Below are 22,141 nucleotides of genomic sequence, written 5' to 3'. Positions count from 1 at the left end.
GGGCGCCCTACCCGGCGGCCGCAGCCTCCCATTCGCTCCCGGGCCCGCCGCTCGGAGCCGCCGGGCCGGGGCTGGCTAGCGGAGGCGCGGGGCGGGGCCTCCCTCAAGCCCATCCCCCGGCGAGGGCGGAGGGAGGAGGAGGAGGAGGAGGAAGAGGAGGAGGAGGAAGAGGAGGGGGGGCGGGACACAAAAACCTGCAAGGTTTTTTTTTTTCTTTTGCATTTAATTAAAAAAATTTTTTTTGCACACCCGAGGGGCGCTCCCCGGAGCGGGCGCGGGCCCGGGGCGCGCGGGCCGCGGCGCGGGGCGGCGGCGGGGCCCGGCGCGCAGCCGAGCGGCCGCCATGCGATCAGGCAGTGCGCTGACCGGCCCGGCCGGTCGGCCCCTTCTGGGTCCTCCCTTTGCAGCCCGTGCGGGGCCGTCTCGGAGACCCCGCGCCGACGGCTGCTCAAACATCAGGGTGAGTTTCTCACAATGTAGCAATTTCTCTTTAAATCTCTTAACTCTCTCTACCTGCGAGTCGGGGCTGTGACAGGGCGCAAAAGCGAGGGGGGAGTGGGGGTTGGCGGCGAGGGTGTGTGTGGGGGGAGCCGGAGCCGGGGCCGAACCCACCCCCCCGACACTCTCACTCTCAGCCCCCCAGCCGGGGCGCAGCGTCCGCTGCCTCTCTCTCTCTTTTTTTTTTTTTGCTCGGCGCCCACCGCCACCGGCACCCCCCACCCCGGGTCTCTCCCGCCGCTGCCGCCGCCCCGATCCTACGGGGACCCCCCCTCCGCAGCTCCCCTGCCCAAGCCCGGCGCCCGGTGCCGCTCCGGCCCTCCCGCCGGCTGCCGGGGATACAATGGAGCGGCGGAAAAACGAGACCTAACGTTCCACGGGGGGAGGGGCGGGGAGACCCCCCCGGCCTCGGCGCCCCCTCCCCCGCCCTGCTCCCCGCCTTTCGGGGAAGGCGAGGGCATTGGGGCAGCGGGTAGCGATTTCCCGGCCGAGGCAGCGAGCCTTCACGTCCCCCTCTCGTCCGTCCCCTGCGCCCCCTCCCCAAATCCCTCCCAGTGGTGCCGGGCAGAAGTGGGGCCTCCGCAAGCTGGGGAGGGATGGATGGGGAAGGAGGCTACAGGGTCTCCCCCTCCCCACCGCCCCTAAACAATGAAAGGAGTTGACTTGGACCCCCAGCCCCAGCAAAGAAAGGAGTTGACCCCCGCCCCCCAGCTGGCTGGTCCCCGAGGGGGCGGTCACAGAGGGCTGGGGGGAAGGTGAGGCTTGCTCTTGTCACCTCCCGAGATTTGGGGCGGCCCCCGGTCGCCACCCCGTCGGCCTGGAAATGGGAGGCACCAGGCCCAGCCCGGGCACCGCGCTCGGGTGGTGACCTTTAGACAAAGGCAACCCTTTCCCCGGGGTGAGCCCGGACGAGCCGGGCCGCGGCCTCCCCGGGCCCCTGCGGAGGGCGGCCAGGCGGCGGGCACCGGGGAGGGATGGAGGAGGAGGGTGGAGGGATGGAGCCATCTGGTTTTCCCATCCCTCGCTGTCCCTCCGCTGCTTCCCCGGCTCCTGTCACCGGGAGACCGCGGGGAGGCAAGGGACCAGGGGCCGCCCAAGCCCCGGTCCACCGCCAGCCGGAGGACCCGGCAAGGAGCCGCGGGAGGGCGCGGACTCAGGCTCGGCCGCCAGCGGTGATTGGAAGGCACGGTGGCTCCTTCCTCTCCGCGCCCCTTTGTTTTGCTTTGTGGTTCTGAGCAGCTGAGCCTCCCCGGAGGTGGGGTCAGAGGCCGCTGGGTCAGCTTTCTAGGGGAGGCCCCCGGTGACAGGTTCCAGCTCTCTGGTGTCCCCAGCCTGTGGGCTGCGGTTCCTCCTCAGCTCCAGTGCAGACCCTCATCCCCTTTTGTCAACTCCCCCCCACTTAGTGTAATAAAAATCTGGGGATGTAATGAGCGTTTGCATTTCCCTTGCACCTCCTGAGGGCACCTGTTAGGGAAACTGGAAACACCTAGGACTCCAAGGCCTGAGATTTATCATCAGTGCACTGTGCTTTCACCCTTTCCACACCTGAGCTGGGGGTCCGGGCTCTGTCAGCTCTGACCCCCACCTCTCCAAGGAAAATGGGAGGCAGACAGTTCAGGGACCACCCTTTCCCTTGCCTAACAGGACTCAACAACCAGCAGGTTCACCTTCTCTGCCCCCCCCCCCACCAGACATTCCCCCATCTCCCAGAAGCCGGAAATAACAACATCTCCCCACCCAGGGAGTACTATGGATTGGCTACTGCTAAGTGCATTGCAGCTGGCCACCATCCGAGCAGGAAGTAGGGGCAGTTATTTTTCCCATTTCCCAGACAGGTTCATTAAGGCCCAGAGAGGTTAAAGGGCTTGTGCAGTCCTGGGTCACACCAAGCCCCAATGGGGAACCACTTAAGAGTTTCTCCAACCTAACTCAAAACTATTGTACTTTTCGTGGCACTTTGTTTCTTTGATTTAAGTGGACCTGGGTCTTAAATATAGATAATCCCTGGAAGGAGCTACCAGATGTCTTTCTGTGAGGGCTGGTTTGGGCAAGGGCTAGAAGCATCTGGAAGTGGGCTGAGGCTGAGATATTTGAGCTGTGGCTAGGTCAGAGCAACTTGCCTTCAGGAATGGAGAGTTGGAGGTGTGAGTGGGGCAGGGGGAGCCTCAGACCTGGGAGCTGGCGCAAATGTCACTCTCCCCCTTCTTCATCTGCCGTCTGAGCGGGAACTTGGCCTGCTTACTGCTGCTGAGAGAGGTGGCTGAACTGACTGGAGCTGTTGTTGATGCCGTTGATGGCCCTCTGACTTGTCACCCATCATGGCACCTCATGCATTTGGCAGAAAACTCCAGTGTCCACCGCTGTTCCACCCTGTGACCCTAAGCAGGTCATTTTCCTGGCTCGCTCAGTTTCTTCATCTGCACGTGGGGATAATTACAGTTCCTTTAACTCACTTCTGGGTGGGTGAAAGCATCATCCAGATGTGTGGTTTATATTCACCGTTCAGCAGGAAGGATATGGATGCCACGGGCACTGGGGAGGCATGTTGGGTGCTAAGGTGAGTGGCAGGAGGCCTCTGCCCCAGAATTCCCTGCGGTAGGGGAAAGGCAGCTGAATAAACTCCACTTCAGTGATGCTTGCCCTTCTAGCTCTAGTGACTGGGGACGCCAGCCCTGCGCACTAACCGCTGCTGCACATACGGTTAGCTGCAGGGGTGGGGCTGGTCGGACCCCACTTACCAGTGAGGGAGGTCATGTGAGTGATGCCCTTGGACAGATGAGGAGACCGAGTCGGGAGAGTGTTCCGGGCTGAGCTAGGCTCTAAGCCAGACTGCCAGGGATGCTGGGGAGGGGGCACCGTGTTTGTCACCAGAGCTGGGGAGGCCACACCTCATAGGCTCTGATCTAAGGGACTTTGACAGGTCCCCTGCTTCCCCAGCCACTGTCCTCTCCTTGATGTTCCTTGGTGACATGACATGACAGGCATAAGTAATACTAACCTTCAGGGTGGCGGGAGAAGAGCCATCCGGAGCAGTCTCTTGAGGTCGAGGTGGGAGCTTTCTGAAGAGGGGAGCTGCTCTCTGGGGCAGGTCGGAGATGTGGAGAAAGGCCAGGTGGGGGGCACTCCTGCACCCCCCACCTGCTAACTTCCTTTCCAGAGGCCTCTGGACCTTCCTCAATCTTTCCTCAAGATGTGGGGTCTGTCCTAAGGCTAAGAAGGGCCAGGGGGTCAGTGCCAAGCCTTGGGGCCATGGGGCAGAGGGCTGTTTCCTTACCTCTAGGTCCAGCTGCCAGCCTTCCCGGGGCCCCCACCCCAGGCTGCCTTGACTCCCAGTCTCAAGAATGCAGAGGGCTGCTGCTGGGGGCTAATTGGAAACAGGAAAACTTGGCATTCCTTTGCAGCCGCCTGGGCTGGGAAACGTGAGGGGCTGCCATTTCCCTTCTCCCACCCTACAGGGGAGGGGTGGGGGCAGGGAGCACTGTTATCTTGTCCTGGACTATTTTGTGTGACCCCTGCCCCGGGCACCTCCCTACAGTGGCTGCAGCTCCTGGCACCTGAGCTGGGCCTCTGTCTGCTCTGGTCGCTGCTCCCGCCTTCCCCAGCAGAGCGAGTTGCCCCACTCACCCACCCCTTCCTCTCCTCTGGTGTTTTGTCCCCCTTCTTGCCAGAGTTTGCTCCCCAGCAACATTGAGTTTACCACACCAGAGCCACATGGGAAGAGTTTGGTTGAATGGTCCCCAGGGATTCCCCCTGGTCCTCCTTGGCATTCTCCCTGGCCTACAGCACCCCCATTTGAGTTTTGTCCCAATTGACTGAAGCCTTTGTGTCTCAGTGACATGCAAGTTTTCCCGCTGGGGAGGGAGAGCTTTCTAAGGCATTTCCAGTTTGGTGACAATTAGTTTTGTGTATGAGTGTCTGTGTTCATGGGGGGTAGGTGGCTGGCTGTTGGCAGGGGAAGCAGAGAGAGCCTTTGTTTCCTTCATTGTTCCCAATTAAACTTCCTGAGGGCCTACTGTGTGCCAGGGCCCTGAGGATCAGTCATGATATTGGGACCCAGTCCAGCAGGAGGAGGAGGAGGGGAGGAATGCTGGATCAGCTGCTGTGGGATTTGATTAATTCTGTCTGGGTGGCCTGAGAAGGCTCCCAAGGAGGAAGCCACTTCTCTGTGGCTGCTTTTCTTTCTAAGTGATAGATGCACATGGGACAGAGTTAAAATACCAGACCTCCCTGGCCCCCCTGGCTCTTCTCCCCAGGAACACCTCTCAGTTCCGAAGTTCTGTGTGCACGTCTATATGAGGACCGTGTCTTCCAAAGCCCTTGTTGCACCCAGGTGGTGCGTCCCTCCTGTTCTGCCTGTGCGTTCTCACCCTGGCTCCCTGGGAGCCCTGCACCTGGGTCTCCAGCCTTTCTGCGGCTTCGTGGGTGGACAGACCTCGGTTTCTATCAAGGTGTGGCGGTGTTTCCATGCTGCTGTGTCTGGGGCAGGAAGGCAGGTGTCCACATCTCCCTGGGAAGTGAGCGGGCCTGGACTCCTTATGGGAGTGGGCTTGCTGGATATGGGCCTGCTCTGTCTTCTGGTGGCTCCTGGAGACACCATGATGCTGCAGCCAGCAGGCCGCTGCTCTCTGCCCGGATCAGCCTCCTCCAGCCAGTCCCAGCCTGGCAGCCTGCATTGCCAACTCACGCGTCTTTGCCTCCGGTGACCTCCTCGCCTCTTCCTCCTGCCCGAGGCTTGCATCACGTGCTTGCCACTTGGTGTGGAGGTCAGCTGCATGGGCTCTGGAACGGCTGTCAGTTTGAATCCCGCCCTGGCCACTTGCTGGCTGGACGGCTATGAGCAAGGGACTTGCTGGCTCTGGGCCTCAGTTTCCCTTCTGTTAGATGGGTCTATCTTGGTACCTGCTTTATCAGGTGGTTGTGAGGGTTACATGGCACCTAAAAAGGGCGCAGGCAGAGGCGGCCTTGTGCTGTGGGGGTGGTGTGTCAGTCTTAGGTGCGTCTTTCTCCTGGGGGTGGTGCTTTTCAACTCAGCCGGGCTGTGAGCCCCCTCAGGAACGGGCATGGGGTGGAACGCTCATCTTACTTTATTGTGGCCCGACCTTGGCGAGCGGTCCTTTCTCTGCATCTCCGTTTTTGTGTCTGTGGCCCGGGGCCGTGCCGCCTCTCCTGGGGTCTGCTGTGACGGCCAAACCAAAAAGTGCCGTCCCAAGCTGGGCCTGCAGTGGGTTTTGACGTTGATGTTATTTTCACGACAGTTACTGTGAGATCCCTGCCAGCTCTCCACTCTGGAAGGTGCCCGTTGTCTTCCCAAGGGTCGCAGGAGGCCGGATGTTGGCCTTCTCTTAAACTGTGTGGCCGCCAAAGGCGCAGCAGACTCTCGTGCATCAGGCCCAATCCTCAGTTTCCTCGCCTGAAAAGAGGAGCACGGGGGAGACCCTGGGGTGCTCGTACGCTGTCAGGGCTCCAGGCGGCGCTGGCGCCGGCAAGCCCGAGGAAGGTAGCAGCGGGAGTGTGGTTGCTGATCAGGGGGCACGGTCTCCTCGGGGTCAGCCCCCAGGGCCTCGTCCTCCTGATTCGGTCAGTGTTGGCATTCTGTTACCTGGGGTTCCCTTGGTGCTGGGGATTGGACCCAGGGCCTCCCAGCGGCTGGGGGGTGCTGGCCGCTGAGCCACACCCCAGGCCCAGCACTGGCCTCTCGAAGAGGGCAGCATCCACGGCTCCGTCTCTTTATCTGTGCAGAACTTGCCTCAGCGAAGCTCAGGTGACTGAGTTGCAGAAGACCTTATGACAGGCCCTGCTCTGCAGCCTCGTTTTGCTATTATCATCTGAAGTTTTTCTTATGGCGAATCTAAGGGGCCCAGGTCCCTCTGCTGCCTCCCGAAACACTGAGGGCCGAGGGACGGCGGTGCCGCCTGTGTCTTCTCCAACAGTTTTCTGCTGATTTTTTGTTGTTGTTGTTACTCCCTCCCCAACCCTGCACACCCTCCCATTTTTTGCTGGAGGTTTATTTGTTAATTTAATTTGTTTTGGTTCTGGGCATCAAACTCAGGGCTCCTCTACCAGTGAGTCACATCCCTAGTCACCCCTTGTATTTTATTTTATTTAGACAGGTCTCACTAAGTTGCTGAGACAGACCTTGAACTTGGGATCCTCCTGCCTCATCCTCCCAAGTTGCTGGGATTGTAGGCGAGTGCCCCATCCTGCTGGAAAAACTTTAAAGCTAATTCCAGCCCTCGGTCATTTCAGCTGTGTTCCTGTTGTTCCTAGTGGAGTTTTTTGCTTCTGGGATCCAAGCAGTTTTCACCACCTGCAGGGACCGTGCTGTTCTATCTGGGAGGTGACATTACTCCCTAATTGGAGCAACTGAGGCAGAAAGGTGGAGACTTTGGCCGGGTTGTCCTTTTTCTTTGGAGAAAGGTCCCCCTTTGGGACCTTTGAGTCCCCTCTCTTGGCCACACAGGACTCACACTGTGGGGGATGTTTCTGATTCCATGGGTTTGGGATTCGCACCTGGATGCGGGCAGTGTGGGACGTGGGTTCTGATGTGCTGTGCTGAGATTGTCCCCATTCAGGGGGAGTCAAGTGAGGCCAGCAGCAGGAGCGTGGAGGGACATGTCCCCAGAGGTGAGGGGGACTGGGTCGGCCACCCTCTAGCCGGTGACTTGGTGCCTTCTTAGTCCCTTGTCTAAGCGCAGGCTCGAGCAGGCAAAGCTCAGGACTAGGACTGGTGCTTCCTTCAGGGCCTTGCTGTTCGTCAGGTCTTACTTGGAAAATGTTTCGCAAGTGCCTGACCCAGGGTAAGCGCCCAGCAGTTAGTGTCATTAGTCACTGCTCCTGGGTGTCCCCTCCCCAGGTGGGGAGAAGAAGGCTTTTAGGATGTGGGAGTCTCAGAGGAGGCTGATGCCCCTGGAGCCCCCCACTCTGCCCTCTGCTGTCGACGGGCTTCCTGTGCGTGGATGGGGCTGCTGAGTTCTGGGTGACCCCTTGAAGCATGTCCCTGTGTCCCAGCTGGGCAGCCTTGGGGCGGAGTGGGCAGGGATATCTGTTTGAGGCTGTGGGATCCTGGTTAATGACCCTGGGGGCCCCTGAGGGGGCCCCTGGTGGCCTGTGGCCTCCCTAATCTGGAGGTGGAGTGGCCCCATGTCCCAGGATGCTCACAGAGGAAGCTCCCTGGAGCCCTCTGCTGCGGTGTGACGCAGGCAGGGGGATTTCCACACCCCTGCCCCTCTAGGTGGCTGTGCCAGTTCTGCCCTTCCCCCGGCACCTAGAACTTGAGCGCCCAGTGTGGGTGACGGAGTCTTCCTAGGAAGGGCTCCCCTGGGCTCAGCAGCCATCACCACGGTGACATCATGCCCTCCTTAGGACGTGCCTGGTGGCCCCTACTTTTGGGTGCATGCTGCATTTTCTTGGCAAGCTTTGGTTACCAACAGCAGCCCCTCACCTGCAGTTTCAGGAAACTGAGGGTAGCAGGAGGTTTAAAGGGCCAACAGTCCCTCAGGCCATCTCCTGTTGTGTCCTTGGTTGACTTCCTTCTGTGTCTAGGGTGTGTGTTGGGGGGGGGGGGTCTGGAGAGGGCGTGGCTCTCAGCTAGGGAGGGTTTTGGCATCCTTGGGAGGTCTCAGAGCATTTCGCCTCTAATCCTAGTGATTTGGGAGGCTGAGGCAGGAGGATCACAAATTCAGTGCCAGCCTCAGCAATTTAGGGAGGTCCTTAGAGAGACCCTGAGAACCTAGCAAGACCTTGTCTCAAAATTTAAAAAAAAAAAAAAAAAGGAGGGGGCCTGGGAATGTGGCTCAGTTGTTAAGCACCCCTGTGTTCAATCCCAGGCACCAAAGATAAAAATAAATAAAAAAGGACGGGGCTGGGGGGGATTGCAGTGTGTTTTTTCCTGCTGATCTCTTCTCATTGAGGCATAATTTATATACAACAAAACGCGCAGCGTCGGAGCTTGCTTTTTGACAAGTCTCACCAGTGTGTGCACCTGTGGAACTCACGTCCCATCAAGATGCGGCTGGTTCTCAGCACCACCCCACAGTTCCCTGGTGGCCTTGCCCCGTGGCCACCCTCCTGCAGCAGCCCCTGACTGCCGTGACCCCTCTCGCAGTCGGACTCCACAGCCCTTGCTTTTGCTCAGCATAGGGGTTTGGGGATGGAATTGCTCCTCCTCCTCGGGCCCCTCCTGGCCCAGGAAGGCTCATTCCACACCCCTCCCCTGGATCCCTTCCGCGGCCCCAAGCCCCTAGTCTAGGAAGAGCTCCCAGCTCACTGCCACCCCAGGAGGCTTCGGGAAAGGTCCCTCTTCTCGGAGCACCCTTTATGTTCTCTTTTTGTACTGGGGGTTGAACCCAGGGGTGCTTTACCACTCTGCCACATCCCCAGCCCTGGTTATTTTTAATTTGGAGACAGGGTCTTGTTTAAGTTGCTGAGGCTGGCCTAGAACTCGGGACTGTCCCACGTCTCTAGGATTACTGGTGGGCGCCACGGCACCCTGCCCAGGAGCATTTCTTCCATGCTGGCGTCTCACTAGACTCTAAAGTGCAGGAGACGACAAACTGAGGGCTGCATTCTATGTGCTCTTAGCTTGTGACGCATAGTAGGGGCTTCTTAGATGTTTGTTGAATGAATAAATGAGTGGATGACTGAACCATAGGCATGTCTTAGGGTTGGGGAAAGTAGAGCAGAGAACTGGTGTTCAGAGTCCCTCTCCATTTTCCAAAAAGTGCCCATTTGCTTCCAGATAACCAGAGGTGGTTTTTTAAACTCCCCCTTGCAAAGCCAGGTGTCATGTCACATGTCTGTAATGCCAGCAACTCAGGAGGCTGAGGCATGAGGATCACAAGTTCAAGGCCAGTCTCAGCAATTTAGCAAGACCCTGTGTCAAAATGAAAAAGGTCAGGAACGTAACTCCGTGGCAGGGCACCTCTAGGTTCAGTCTTCAGTAACTGCCCCCCAACAAGTAAATAAAACGCCCCTCCCAGACCCATCTGGGGTCCTGGTGTCTGGGGTGCAGTGTTGTGAGAGAGCCCTGTCCTGGCACAGTGCCTCTGCGCAGGCCGCCCATCCTCGGAGTCCTAGCCCGTCTGCAAAGCAAACCTGCAGGCCCCTTGCAGGGTGCTGGAGTAGCCCTGGCCTCTGTCTTAGAGGCCATCCTGATCTTGGCCACCTCCCCAGGGCCCAGGTGTGAGCCTGGAGTATGTCAGAGGGAACAGTGGCCCCTGCCCCTGGGGATCCTCAGGTGCTGCCCCACAGTCCAGCAAGGAGTGGAAGGCAGATGTGCCGCAGTTCATCAGGTCTGAGCGGCTGTGGAAATGTGAGTCTCGGAGTTGACAAAATGCCTCTGAGTCCTGGCCACCGTGGCCTCTGGGTCCCTCGGCTGTCTGCAGTCTGCCACCCAGGTCTCAAGGCTGTTCTGGGCAGGACTGTTTGTTAAATTTCCATGTCTGTACCTGGACCAACAGAGTTCCCCAGTGCTGTCGAAGCCCTCTGTCCCCCCTTGAGCATATTCCCCACTGAGCATGTCCCTTTCCGTGGTCCTGTGTCTTTATTTTTAAAGTCTTAAGAAGCTAGGATCTGTTTGTTGCCTGAGGACATTGAGCCAACTTCTGGGCCTAAGGAGCTCCTGACCAGACTCTAGCAGATGTGGGAGATCATCATTTAACTTTGTTTCTAACAAAATCTGCTTTAAAAATGTATTACGTAGCCGGGCGCGGTAGTGCACACCTGTAATCCCAGCTATTCAGGAGACTGAGGCAGGAAGATCGCAGGTTTGAGGCCAGCCTCAGCAACTTAGCAAGATCCTGTCTCAAAATAAAAAACAAAAAGGGCTGGAGTGTGGCTCAGGGGTAAAGCACCCCGGGTTCAATTCCCAGTACTGCGAAAACTAAACAAATAAGATATATGTGAGTCCATACTCGAGTCTGTGTACACTCGCCAGGTGTTATGTTTATATAATAACTTAATGACGTGAAATAGAAGTATAGCAAAACCACACATGTGATCGGGAAGGTACGTTGGTGGGTAAGGCTCCCTTTGTTCCCGTTCCCACCCCCTTGGGTGCCACCACCCTATGTTGCTGCGTCCCCTCTCCATCCCGCCCAGCCCGTGGCTGTCGCTCCCCCCCATGGGCCTCACCATGGGCTCCTCCTGCTGCTTCTCTATGGGTGCTGCGTTGTTGCTGTTTGTCCCTTGTATGTCACTTCTCCCCAGACCTGACCCTCAGGGGCCCCCACCTCCCTGTGGCAGAGCTGAGATGGGACTTGCCCAAGGCCACAAGTGGTTGCTCTGCGACCTGGGATTGCTCCGCCTCCTGCGGGCTAATGGCCTTCTTCCCTGGGGTGTAAGTGGCCAGAGCTCTGCCTCGGGCAGGGGCAGGGGCAGGGGCCTGGGGCCGGAGGAGGTGGGGTGAGGTCTGTCTTTTAGCTTTTCTGCTTTGAGAGAGTGCTGGGTGCTGCTGGGTCAGGCTTCCAGAGCACAGGGGGCTTCTGAGGCCAGCCTCGGGTACAAGGCAGGGCCCGCAGAGAGAAGTCACATGGAGCCTGAGATGTCCCCACAGGCCAGCTGAGGCTTCCTGGGAAGGCTGTCTGAGACGCTAGGGCTGGGCCTGGGCAGCTGGTGGTGGTGACAGGTAGAGGCGCCTGTGGTGTGGGGAACAAGTCCCGGGGTACAGCTCAGGCCCCCCACCCCGGCTGGTGGAGAGGCAGAGAGCAGAGGCTGAGCACTGTGCAGAGTCCCAGGAGAGGGACCAGAGCACTCTGCTCCAGGTGGCTGCACACCTGTGGGAGGAGAGCAGGATGGGCAGCGGGCAGCGGCTCCAGGGCCACCCGGGGTTTCCAGGAAGGTCTCAGCGCAGCCGGACTCGAGACCAGCCCTGGGTCCACCGGTGTTCTGGAAAAGTTCCTGGTTTGGGTGGGGGAGGGGCAGGAGCCGTCCTGGAACACGTGAGTGGCCACACAGAGATGAGCAGCTCAGGGGTGGACGGAAGAGGGGCACCGGGGACTTGAACACCGTCTTCACCCCCAGCTGGAAAGCCCCCCGCCCAGCCCTTCAAGGTCAGCCTGGTCTGGCCTCTGCTCCTCATCTGGTTTCCTGGCCCAGGGTTGCTCTGCCTGCTGCCCCGGTCCTGGATGTGTCTGAGCCCCAGTGGGGGCCCTCCTCCTCCTCCTGCACAGCACCCCGTGCCCAGTTAGGGCACGTCTCTGACCGGGCGCACAGTCAGCGTTCACCCATGACCTTCGCAAGCCTGGAGGAGAGGGGCAGACCCTGAGCTCAGGAGAGAGAAGAAATAAGAAGGTCAAGAGGAGGCAGGAGGGCGTGGTCTGGGCTGGGCGGTGTGCTTCCTCTTGGGTCGGGCTTGGGAGAAGGGGTGTGAGGCAGAAGTTGGGCTGAGGGGCTCGAGGATGCGTGGGAGGCAGGGGCCAGGCACTGGAGCTCGTGGAGGGGAGCCTCGGTGGCCTGCCTGTGCTGGCGGGGTGCCTCCGTCTCTTGTGTCCTTATGGACCTGGTGCTTCATGATGTGAGAGAAGGGGAAGCCCAGGTCTTTGTAGAAGTCTGCTGGAGGCCCGGACCGGAGGCCCAGACCTCTCCCCAGTGAAACGCACGTGAGAGTCCACATCCCAAAATGTGGGGAAGGACTTGGGAGGGTTGTGAGTCTGGTGAAGAGCTGTCACAGGGAGGTCAGGGACAGCAAAGGTGACATCTAGACTGGCGCTGGCTCGCCCCATCCAGGCCCTGCGCAGGCCCTTCGCAAGCATTGGCTTCTTTCACTCAAAGAACCCGAGGAGGTGCAGGGAGCGTCCCCATTCCCTAGAGGCAGAAAATGAGGCCTGGAGCAGGAGCTTGACTTGCCCAGCGCCTCACAGCTGCGGGGCAGGTGGGCATGCCCCTGGGGGGCCTGGCCCTGGGGCCATATTGTGTTTAGCAGCCTCACTGCCTACTGGTTTGGGGACAATGACCAGAAAGCACCCAGCTCACATTTGGGAAGTGGCCTCTCTTGCTTCTTGTCCCATGGTTGACTTTGACTGGTTTGACTGGGGCTGCTGCCCAGGGCTGCTGCCGAGCGACTGAGTTCCAGTGCGCCCCCCCCCCTCCCTCCCTGCCCCCTTGCCTTCCTTACTCTCTGGGGTCTTGGTTAACATAGCGGCTCCCCTGCTGTGAGCCACGTGGCCCAGGGGCTGTTGGAGGGCCAGGACAGGAGCTGGGAAGGCAGGTCTGGCCGTCACCTGGGGCCAGATGGAGACCCTACCACTCTGCCTCGGTCTCCCCATCAGGAAACCTGCTGCCTTCCCTTGGAGGGAGGTTAAGGGATGACCCGTGACTCGTGTCCCGTGTCTGGAATCCATGCTGCTTCAGACTGGGCAGGCTCAGGACGCCATGGCCGCCCCAGCAGGGCCGCCAGCTCCCGGCACCACACATACTGGCATCTCCCAGCCCATGTGTCTGTGGCCTGGAACCAAGAGGGACACCTAAGGATAGACACTGGGGGTCCACGGGCGCATCTACCTGAGAGGTTTAATTGAGATACGTATGGTCAGGCGATGGGCACTTGACAGCTCTTCTGGCCAGCTGTTGCTGCTGTCACCGTCCCTCCCAGCCCCATCTGTGCCTGTGTGCAGGTGGATGGGGTCCTGTCGAGAGCCACAGCTTCTCAGACTTTGCGTGGCGCAGGCCCTTGGAGACCTGGTCAGACGCGGGATCTGACGCCGCTGGTCGGGGCAGCCTGAGGCTGCGTTTCTCCCGGGCTCCCCGTGAGGCTCTGGTTGGGACCCCGTCAGAACAGTGAAGTGCAGAGTGCTTTTCTGGCTGTTTCCTGGGTTGCTTCCAGGGTCTGAATGGAATGGAGGCGTGGGAGGCAAGGCCGAGGGAGGATCCCAGGCTCTTGGTTTTGGGGTTTGCTAGCAGATCTGAGGCAGATCTGTGTTCATTGTGATCCATGGCACAAGTCATGTGACCCCCTGGCAGTAAGCACGGCCACTGGGCTGGGCAGCCGTCACCATTCTGCATTCCCAGAACTTGTTCCAAACAGATTCCAGACCTGTGACACAGCAGCTCCCCCCCACTGTAACCTCTCTTCCACTTTCTGTCCCATGAGTTGGCCTGTTGTGGAGACCTTGCACAGTGGAATCCTGCAGCATCTGCCCTTTGTGTCAGGCTGATTTCACTTAAGCTTGCTGTCTTCAGGGTCTGGGCTGGAGCATGTCATCAGGATTCCTTCCATCCTTGTTTCTTCAGTGATGGGGGTGGAACCCAGGGCCTTGCACGCGCTGGGCAAGTGTTTCACCACTGAGCGACATCCCTAGCCTTTTCTTTCTTTCTTTTTTTTTTTTTGAGACAGGGTCCCACTAGGCTGCTGAGGCTGGCCTTGAACTTGTGATCCTCCTGCCTCAGTCTTCTGAATTGCTAGGATTATAGGTGTGTGCCCAGCAGCCAGCTGGATATCTCCCTTTTTATGGGCAAATAATATTCCATTGGAGGAATACACCACATTTGGCTCATGGACACTTTGGTCTTATCCACCCTTTGGCTGTCATGAGCACTGTGCTGTGAATGTGGGTGTAGAAGCTTCTGTTTGAGTCCTTACTTTTGGTCAGTTGGCTCTTTATTTAATTTTTTGAGGGACCTCTATACTCTTTTCCACAGCCACAGTATCGTTTTATATTCCTGACAGTGAGCGTGGGTCTAGCTTCTCCGCGTCCTCAACAGCACTTGTTACATAGGATTCTTTTTTGTACCCTAAATTTTCAGTCTGGTGTCTGTTATGTGTCTGTTATCCCAGCACACCTCAGTGTGACTCACTCAATTTCAAGTGCTCCACGTCTCACGCACTGCTCATGGTAGAGGTTTGCACGGCTTCTCTCCTGAGCTGATGATGGTGGTGGGGATGCTGCTGCCCATGATTTTCTCTTTGCTCTGCTTTTGTTGTGTTCTTGGCCGTCCTGGGGTGGAACGTGCTGGGGGTGGAACCTGGCGACTCACACGGGGCCAACTCTCCCACTGAGCGTCCTCCCCAGCATATAGCACGTTTGGCGGGTGAGGCCGCGCAGTGATGGTGGCTGTCGACGCAGGGCCCTCTCCTCTCCTCTCCTCTCCTCTCCTCTCCTCTCCTCTCCTGTGGACCTCTGCATCCTCTCTCCCTCTTCCCCTCCTCCCGCCTCCTCCTTGAGCTGGAGCCACTCTCCCATCCACCAACACTGTCACCGATGAGCCCCGCCCTTTGTTCTTGTGTTTCCCTTCTCTGTCCTCTGCTGGGACCTTGCCTTGGACAGGGCTGGCCAGGCCCGAGCTGGGAGCCTTGGGGAGGTCCCAAGCTAGGAGTGACCTGACCTGACATTTTTAGACCCGCACCTTAGGTCGCTTACGCAAGAAAGTTCCTACGGCCAGGTTCCCGGGAGAGGGGTGGCCGGGCAGAGGGAGTGTGCCTTGGGTGGCTCGCCGGGTCGCATTCCAGAAAGGCCTCCGCGTCCCCTGCACACAACAGCGGGGTTCTTGAGGGGCCGCTTGGCGCCAGGCTGTGGTGGACTCTGGGACACTGCAGGCATCGGCCTGGGTCTGCCGATCGTCCACTCTTGGTCCTTGCGTCCCACCCTCTGATCCCCCAAAAGGTGAGGGTTTTCAAGGAGCTAAGAAAGGAGAAGCTGGAGAATGTTCTGGGTGGCAGAGGCCTGGCACATCTTAGGTGGGAGCCATGTGGCCCTGGCACCACTGCAGGGTGTGGCCGGGAGCTGTGGGTACAGCCGAGGGTGAAACAGTGCCCCGTCCTGGGGCCTGCTTGGGGGGGTGCAGTGAGAAGGAAGAGGGCGTCTGCTCGGGACCCAAGGCCAGGCTTCAGTTTGGCTGGAGTCGCAGGGAGGGGGCGGCCGGCCCGGGCAGGCCAGGCTTTGGACGGCAGCGTTCAAGGCCTGTGTGGGGAGCCTGGCCTGAGCCTGGGCTCGCTCTCCTCGGGCGAGTTGTCCTCTGTTGAATGTGGACCAGTCACAGCAGAATCTGCCTCCGGGGCCCGGGCCAGCTGTGGTGGAGCCGATGCTGGTGTCTTCTCTTGGTCCTTGCTGACTGTGGCTGGTAGGCAGGCCAGGTCCTGGTCCCTCGGACGGCTATCCAGAGAGGGAGCCGTTTGCCCGGGTGGGGACTTGAATCTGTGGCCGGCCCCGCGCTCTGGGGCTTCTGTTCCTGGCCTCAGGCGCTCCCAGTCTAGCAAACAGCCAGCGAACAAGACCCGCTGTCCAGGTCCCAGCAGCAGCGTAGTGACCATGGTGCTCCCATGGTGACGAGGGCGACAGGCGCTTGACTTTCTGCGTCCTGCTGCATGTGAATGTTCCTACCTTCAGCTGCAGAAGCGCCCCTGACTTCAGGGTGCTCTGTGACAGCCCCAGTGCACCCTCGTCCCCGGACAGCCCGATAGTCCCCACACTGGGACACGTCTCACCGCAGGCTTGGGGGAAAGGCCCGTGGCCGCAGGAGCACAGTTCTGTGTCCTGCCCCGCGTCCCCGGCTGGGTGCACACCGTCGGTGTCTCCCAGTGTCTCATGCCGTCACCAGGCGGTTCAGCAGCAGCCATGACTGCAGGCCTTGGTGGAGTGGACTTGCAGGGTGGCGAGGACTGGGCAGTGCAGCTCTGGGGACCGGGCCTCCCCTGGCTGGGCACCTGGAGTGCGCGTGGGCCTGCCTGTCACAGGCCACGCCATGGGGGCCATGGGAAGCCTCGTTGGCCAGACCCAGTTTGGTGGGAACCAAGAGGGAGGCCAGGCCTCCAGGTGGCCAGGCAGGGGAGTCCAGGAAGACCGTGCCAAGGAGGGGATTTGACTCACCCCGCTGGGACGGGCACGTGTCTCCAGCGGGTAGCACTCTGCTGGGCTTCCGTAGAGGGCTCCACACTGTGTCCCCAGCTGTGTCCTCCCCTGAGAACACCCGCAAACAGACAGAAGCCAGGAAGTGAGGACCCCCCTCAAGGTGGTCACCAGCCCAGGAACGTCGGCTCCAGCCACTTGGTCCTCGCCCTCAACACCAGCCTCTTGAAGTTCTGTTCTGCGATTCTGCAGCCCTGGGAGTTGAGCTCGGGCGCTCCTCCACTGAGCTGCGCTCCAGGCTGTTAGTTTCATTTGGAGACAGGGCCTTGCTGAGTTGCCCAGGCTGGCCACCCTCCTGCCTCAGCCTCCTGTGTCCCTGGGACTGCAGGCCCCACCTACCCAGTAAGTTTCACTTTTTTATTCGTTCTGATCCCTGGTCAGTAGGTGTGCAGCCCCCCCGTGGGCCTTCGCTCTCCGTCGGCCTACAGCGGCCCTCACTTCCGCCTCGAGCTTAGCCCGCGCTGTGCTGGCTGCCCACCGCCACTGCCCACCTCAGTTGGCCCTGTCTCCACCCTCCCAGGGCATCACAGTGACCTCATCAGGCTTCCCCCACCCTGGACCCACTGCCTAGGCCCCTGCTCCCCTCTGCCTGTCGCTGCTCAGACCTCTCCCTGGCCCCTGTCACTTGGCATCAAGATGGTCCTTACGGTGGCTGACCTCTGCTGCCCCACACAGTAGCCACTGAGCGCACGTGGCCTTGACCGCAGCAATGTGGTAGGTCCCCTCCCTGGCCTTCCTGAAGACTGCAGGTCCCTGGCTGGTCTCACAGGGCTTTGCCGCCTTGGCACTTAGCAGTGTCCGCTGCCATCTGGTTCACATTTGCGTTGACTTTTCGTTTAGCCCTAGTCTGTCGAGTCTGGGAACTGATTTGGGGTGCTGTTGTTTGTATGTCAGTATTTACAGATCTGCATCAGGATCAAATACATGCAAATTAAATATGTTAATATACCTTCCATAGCATGTGTTGTCTTACTGTTCTTTTCTGTGTCCACCCTGAGCCTCGTCAGATGGGTCAGTGTAAAGGGAACAGGGACCTTGGTTTTGTTCCCAGTCCCCTCAGCTCCTAGAACAGAGCCTGCGTGTAGCAGGTGTGCTGAGCACTTAGCCCCTGAGGAGGTGAATGTTGGCCAAAGAGGAACCTGGAGGATCCGAGGGACCCAAAAGAAAGGGACTGCATGTGAAGGGCTTCAGGGGTGGGTGGCTCAGGGGCAGGCAGAGTGTGTGGGCTCAGATCTTGACTGAAGCCAGAGCTCTCACTCATTTCCTGGTTGATCTTGGGTTTCTGGCACACCCTCTCTGATCCTGTGGCCTCATCTGTAAGATGGGTTTTTCAAAGAGCCTGTTTACTCTAGCGATTGTCACACCCTGGCGCAACCAGAGGCAGAGGGCTGTTCCGCGTTGGGTGCAGTTTCCCTCATCTGTCAGGTGGTGGTAAAGGTGCCCACTCTGCAGGGTGGTCCTGAAAGGCCAGCCCACTTCCTCCCTGGTGACAGTGGTGATTTGTAGAAGGAGCCGGAGACGCTGGTCCGGCCTTGGTTGGGAGTGGGCGTTCAGAACCTACCGTGCCCAGGGTGCTGCGGGCGGTCTGGCCCTGGAGGTGGCCCTGAGGCTTCACCCCGGCTTTCCTGAGCCCAGCTCGCTGTCTCCGTATCCCTCCTGTGCACGCTGCATGAGCTTCCGCGTGGTTTTGAGACAGGCTCAAGGCTCGGGCTGGCCTGGACCTCCCAGGGCCTGCAATACCACTCCACGGCTACTGTCAGCTCAGGTCATGCCAGCCATTGTAACAGGTGAGCCCTCCTGCAGAGGGGCACAGCACGGTGACAGTTTCCTCCTGATGCCTCAGGCCAGTGAGGCCATCCCCTGCAGGTAGCCTCTGTCCCCTTCCCTTCCTGCCTCTGCCTCTTGAGCTTGTGGCACCCACCCGCGGCTGAGGAAGGGGCCCTTGGGATGGGGAGGTGCCTTGTGAAAGCCTCCGGTCACTTCCACCTCCCTCCCGGTGGCCATGTGACCCCCCGCAACCACTACAACCACTGCCCAGTACATTCCTGCCTCCGGGCCTTTGCACTTACTGTTGCCTTCCTCACATAGCTCCCGTGATGTCCCCAACATCACCCTTGCTAGAAACCTCCCCTCCGCACCTTGTTCTGGCCACTTACACCAGCTGATACTGCATTCTGGATTAACTGATTGGTTTCCTAGTTCATGCTTTTTCAGGATCAGGGCTGGGGCCTAGTGGACACTGCTCAAGTTTGTTGAGCAAAGGTCTCAGTGTTGGTTTTGCCGTGCGCACCTGGAAAGTGGCTTCTCCAAATCGGGGTTCTGGGGGTCGAGCTGGAGGCCCAGTGGGGCCTGGAAAGCAAAGCCTGCTGGGGCCAGAGCCCACTGGCGACACTGGAGAGCAAGAGCGTGTCCGCTGCCGTTTCTTTTTATTGCTCGGGTTTTTTTTGTTTGCAGATCATTATTCATAAAAGATCTGCTTAGAAACAGTGTGGCTCTGCTCTCCTGGCTGCTTGGTGTCCGTCCTGGGTTCACCTCATCTTCTCCTCAGCCTCCCGAGGGACCACATTTGCAGGGCGGGCTCACCATCCTCCCCACCCCCAGTCTGTTTGTCCGCAGTGTCCAGGTGTCTGCTCCTGAAGTGGGCGCGGCGAGGCGGGACAGCGAGGTCCCGCAGACAGGTGTGTACGCAGGGGTTCCACGGGGTTCCAAGGCTGCCGGCCTTTCGGGTTCAGGGTTGGGCAGCAGCCGAGCTGGTGCCTCCTCCTTCCCTGAGCTGCCAATGGGGACAGAAGGAGCATCGCGGGGTGACCTCGGCCCGCCCCAACCACCTGTGGACGCTGCAGGTGTGCCCAGGAGGGGCGGTGCCCGCAGGATATGCCATCAGGGAAATCGGGTTGGAATGCTGAGCCTGAGCCGGTGGCAGGGTGGCGCATTGGCGCCGTGGGGTGGTGGCGGGCGGCCCCCACGACATACTCCTGCTAAGGTGTTAAACTGGCCGCACTGAGACAGCTCCTGGCACCTGGCACCCGGCTCCCTGCACCTGGCTGGCGGGGTTGCAGCCGCCTGCGCTTCCCCAAAGCTGGTCCTCCTCACCCCGAGTCGCCTCCTGCCCAGGATTGCCCCTCTGGGCACCCCAGGGGTCCTACTGTCGCTGGGCCCCCTGAGCCGGGTCCAGCCATGGGGCGGCAGGACCGAGCACAGGGTGGCTGGTCAGCTGCGCCTAGGGATGGAGCAGAGCTGCTCGGGCCCTGCCTTCAGCCAGGATGGAAGATGCCATTTCCAGTGACTTGCTGCCCCGTCCCCGCCCCCCAGCCACAGCCTGGCACTGTGATTTCTGAAGCAGCTTCCAGAGAGCGCTGTCCCCCGAGGCCTCAGCTGGCTGCCACCCTCCCCCAGGAAGGCGCAGCTGAGCTTCCTCCAGCCTCAGGAGCAGGGCTAGGGCTGTCTCCGCCCTTCTTGGGGAAACTCTTATCTTATGGATTTTTGTCATTTTTCTTGGAACTGAGGACACATTCCCAGATACACCACTCAGAGCGACAAAGTGTGTCTGATGAGATCATCCCTCCCAGGTGAGAACACTGGGGCTTCTTGAAAGAGAGGTTCAAGTGCCCCCCCATCTCCCCTACACACACGTGTGCACACACTCTTCAGGCACTAGTGACAGGATGATCTACACCTTTCTGCCCTCTGCCTTTTAGGAACATGGCAGGGATTCCTCAAGCGCACCCTCTTCACAGCCTCCTAGTACTCCTCTGGAAGGTGGACTTACTGAGTCGTGGCTGCCCAGGAGGCCCCTGGGCAGTGAACCTGGTGCTCGTCCCCGGGTTCCAGTGTACCAGCACGCGGCTGCTGCTGTGCTGCGTCTCTTGTCCTCGGTGCAGCCCCGGCTCTCCTGCAGCTTTACCCACGCAGTCAGTGTGTACTCACGGCCCAGGGGTGGCGTCTCCCCCACACCACAGGCCTCTGGCTTGATCCAGAGATTGGGCCTTTTTAAACTTTTTTTACAGTTTTCAAATTGAGGACCAGGAACCGCCCCCCTGAATTGTGCCATTTGGGGTATGTGGCCCACAGAGCTGTGCCCCGTCTGACTCCAGAGTGTCCTCCTGAGCACCCAGGGAAGGCTCTGCCCCTGGGCGGGCACCGCTCGCCACCCACCCTCTGCATTCGGGTCTCTGGCCGCCGCTCATCTGCTCTCTCACACGCGGCGTTGGGTCTGGACGCTGCGTAGATGGAATCAGGCAGCTCGAGGCCTTCCATGTCCAGCTACGGTCACTCAGCACGACGGCCTGGCAAGGTGCCCGAGCTGCAGCGTCTGTCCCTGGCTCTTTTCTCCCTTCCCGTACTGGGGATGGACCCCGTGGCGCTCTGGCACTGAGCCAAGGTCTCATGAGTTGCCCGGCTGGCCTCTGACCTGGGTCCTCCTGCCTCACCCTCCCGAGCAGCTGGGGTCCCAGGAGGGCCCCGCTGCTCCCAGCTGCTCTCTTCAGCCACGTGATATTCCATTGTCTGGACAGGACAGGCTTTGTCTGTCCATTCGTCCTCGGGTGGGTGTTTTTGGTGTGGTGCTGGGCAATGGACCCCAGGCCTCACCCGCCGGGCAGGTCCAGCACGGAGCTGTGCCTCAGCCTTGAGCAGCTTCAGGTGAGAAAGTGTGTTTCACGTCCCGCTCTGTTTCCAGACTGGAGAGGGAGCCACCGTCTGACTGCTGTATCTTGAACTTCCTCCCCCTCTTCCTGGTCTCTCCATCTTGACTGGGTACACAGACCCCGCCCTGGGCCCTGCTGGGGTGCAGCTTGGTTCCCTCCCTGCGCAGGGTGCAGGCGGCAGGCACCGCTGGCTCTGCGGTGCTGGTCAGGGGTGCCTGCCCCCTTCTTCCTTGCTGTGTGACTTGCGGCCAGTACCTTCTCCTCTCTGAGCCTCGGTTCCTTCCCGGGGTGGTCCCCTTTCCGTCTTAGCCTGGGCTTCTTCCATCCTTCACTTAGACGTTGCTGGGCCTCTCTGCAGTTCGTGCCACCGGAGCCACCAGACGTCCCTCTGCTCACTTAGTCGCTGGTGCCTGCCGCGGGCCGGACTGGGCTCTGGGAGTGTGGGTGCCACGTAGCAAACAGAGGTCCCTGCCCCGGAGTGACCTGCTGGGAGGGCGCCCACAGGGGGACTCCCCGGGCTGCTGGGTGCTGTGCAGAGAGGGTGGCGGCAGCTGGTGTGTGAAGGGCTGCTTTAACCAGCCCTTGTGAAAATGGTGACATTTGAGCTAAGACCTGAAGGAAGTGAGGGAGCGCGCCTGTCCCTCCCAGTAGGAGGGGTGTGTCTGGCAGAAGCCGAAGCAGGTGCCCAGGCCCGAGGCCCAGGCGGGCGGCGAAGGTCCCTCCGAAACGGGCGACGGCTGTGGCTAGAGCCGCGTGGTCGGGTGGCCCGAGTTCTTCCTTAAGGGACTTGGTCAGCTGTGGTGAAAGGATGGGGGACGCGACGACCTAAAAGTGCTGTTGGATGCCGTTTGAGAAGTGCATACCCTTGTGTGACCACCACTGCCATCAAATCACGGAGTACGCCCACCGACAGCACCTGTCACCCGTCCTGCCATCCGCCCTCTGGCCTTGGCCACGAGAACCCGGGCTGCCGTCGTTCTCTGTGTCCTCTGTGACTGGCTCCCAGGTCACAGCTCTCAGTCCTTCGCCTCTATTGTTCCCGCACATTTTATCCCCGATGCCACCGTAGATGAGTGGAAGGGGCATCACAGCTGGCGCCTTGGTGTCCTGCTCCCTTCACAGGATTGAGACCGCCCTCAAGGCATAGCCGTGTCCAGT

General features: G+C 59.8%; 1 protein-coding gene across 3 annotated transcripts in view; it reads left to right on the top strand.

Moving 5' to 3' along the window:
• Nucleotides 1-345: 345 nt before the first annotated feature.
• The window catches only part of Bicra (BRD4 interacting chromatin remodeling complex associated protein), a 68,102-nt gene continuing 46,306 nt past the window's right edge, over nucleotides 346-22,141 (top strand). For all 3 annotated transcript variants that reach the window (XM_026410459.2, XM_026410458.2, XM_026410456.2), the window contains exon 1: nucleotides 346-460. The gene's annotated coding sequence lies outside the window, so the exon portion shown is untranslated. The remainder of the gene's footprint in view (nucleotides 461-22,141) is intronic.

Source organism: Urocitellus parryii, chromosome 15, assembly GCF_045843805.1.
Source record: "Urocitellus parryii isolate mUroPar1 chromosome 15, mUroPar1.hap1, whole genome shotgun sequence".
NCBI lineage: Eukaryota > Metazoa > Chordata > Mammalia > Rodentia > Sciuridae > Urocitellus > Urocitellus parryii.
Note: the sequence above shows the minus strand (reverse complement) of the source record. Positions and strands in the feature narration are given on the sequence as shown.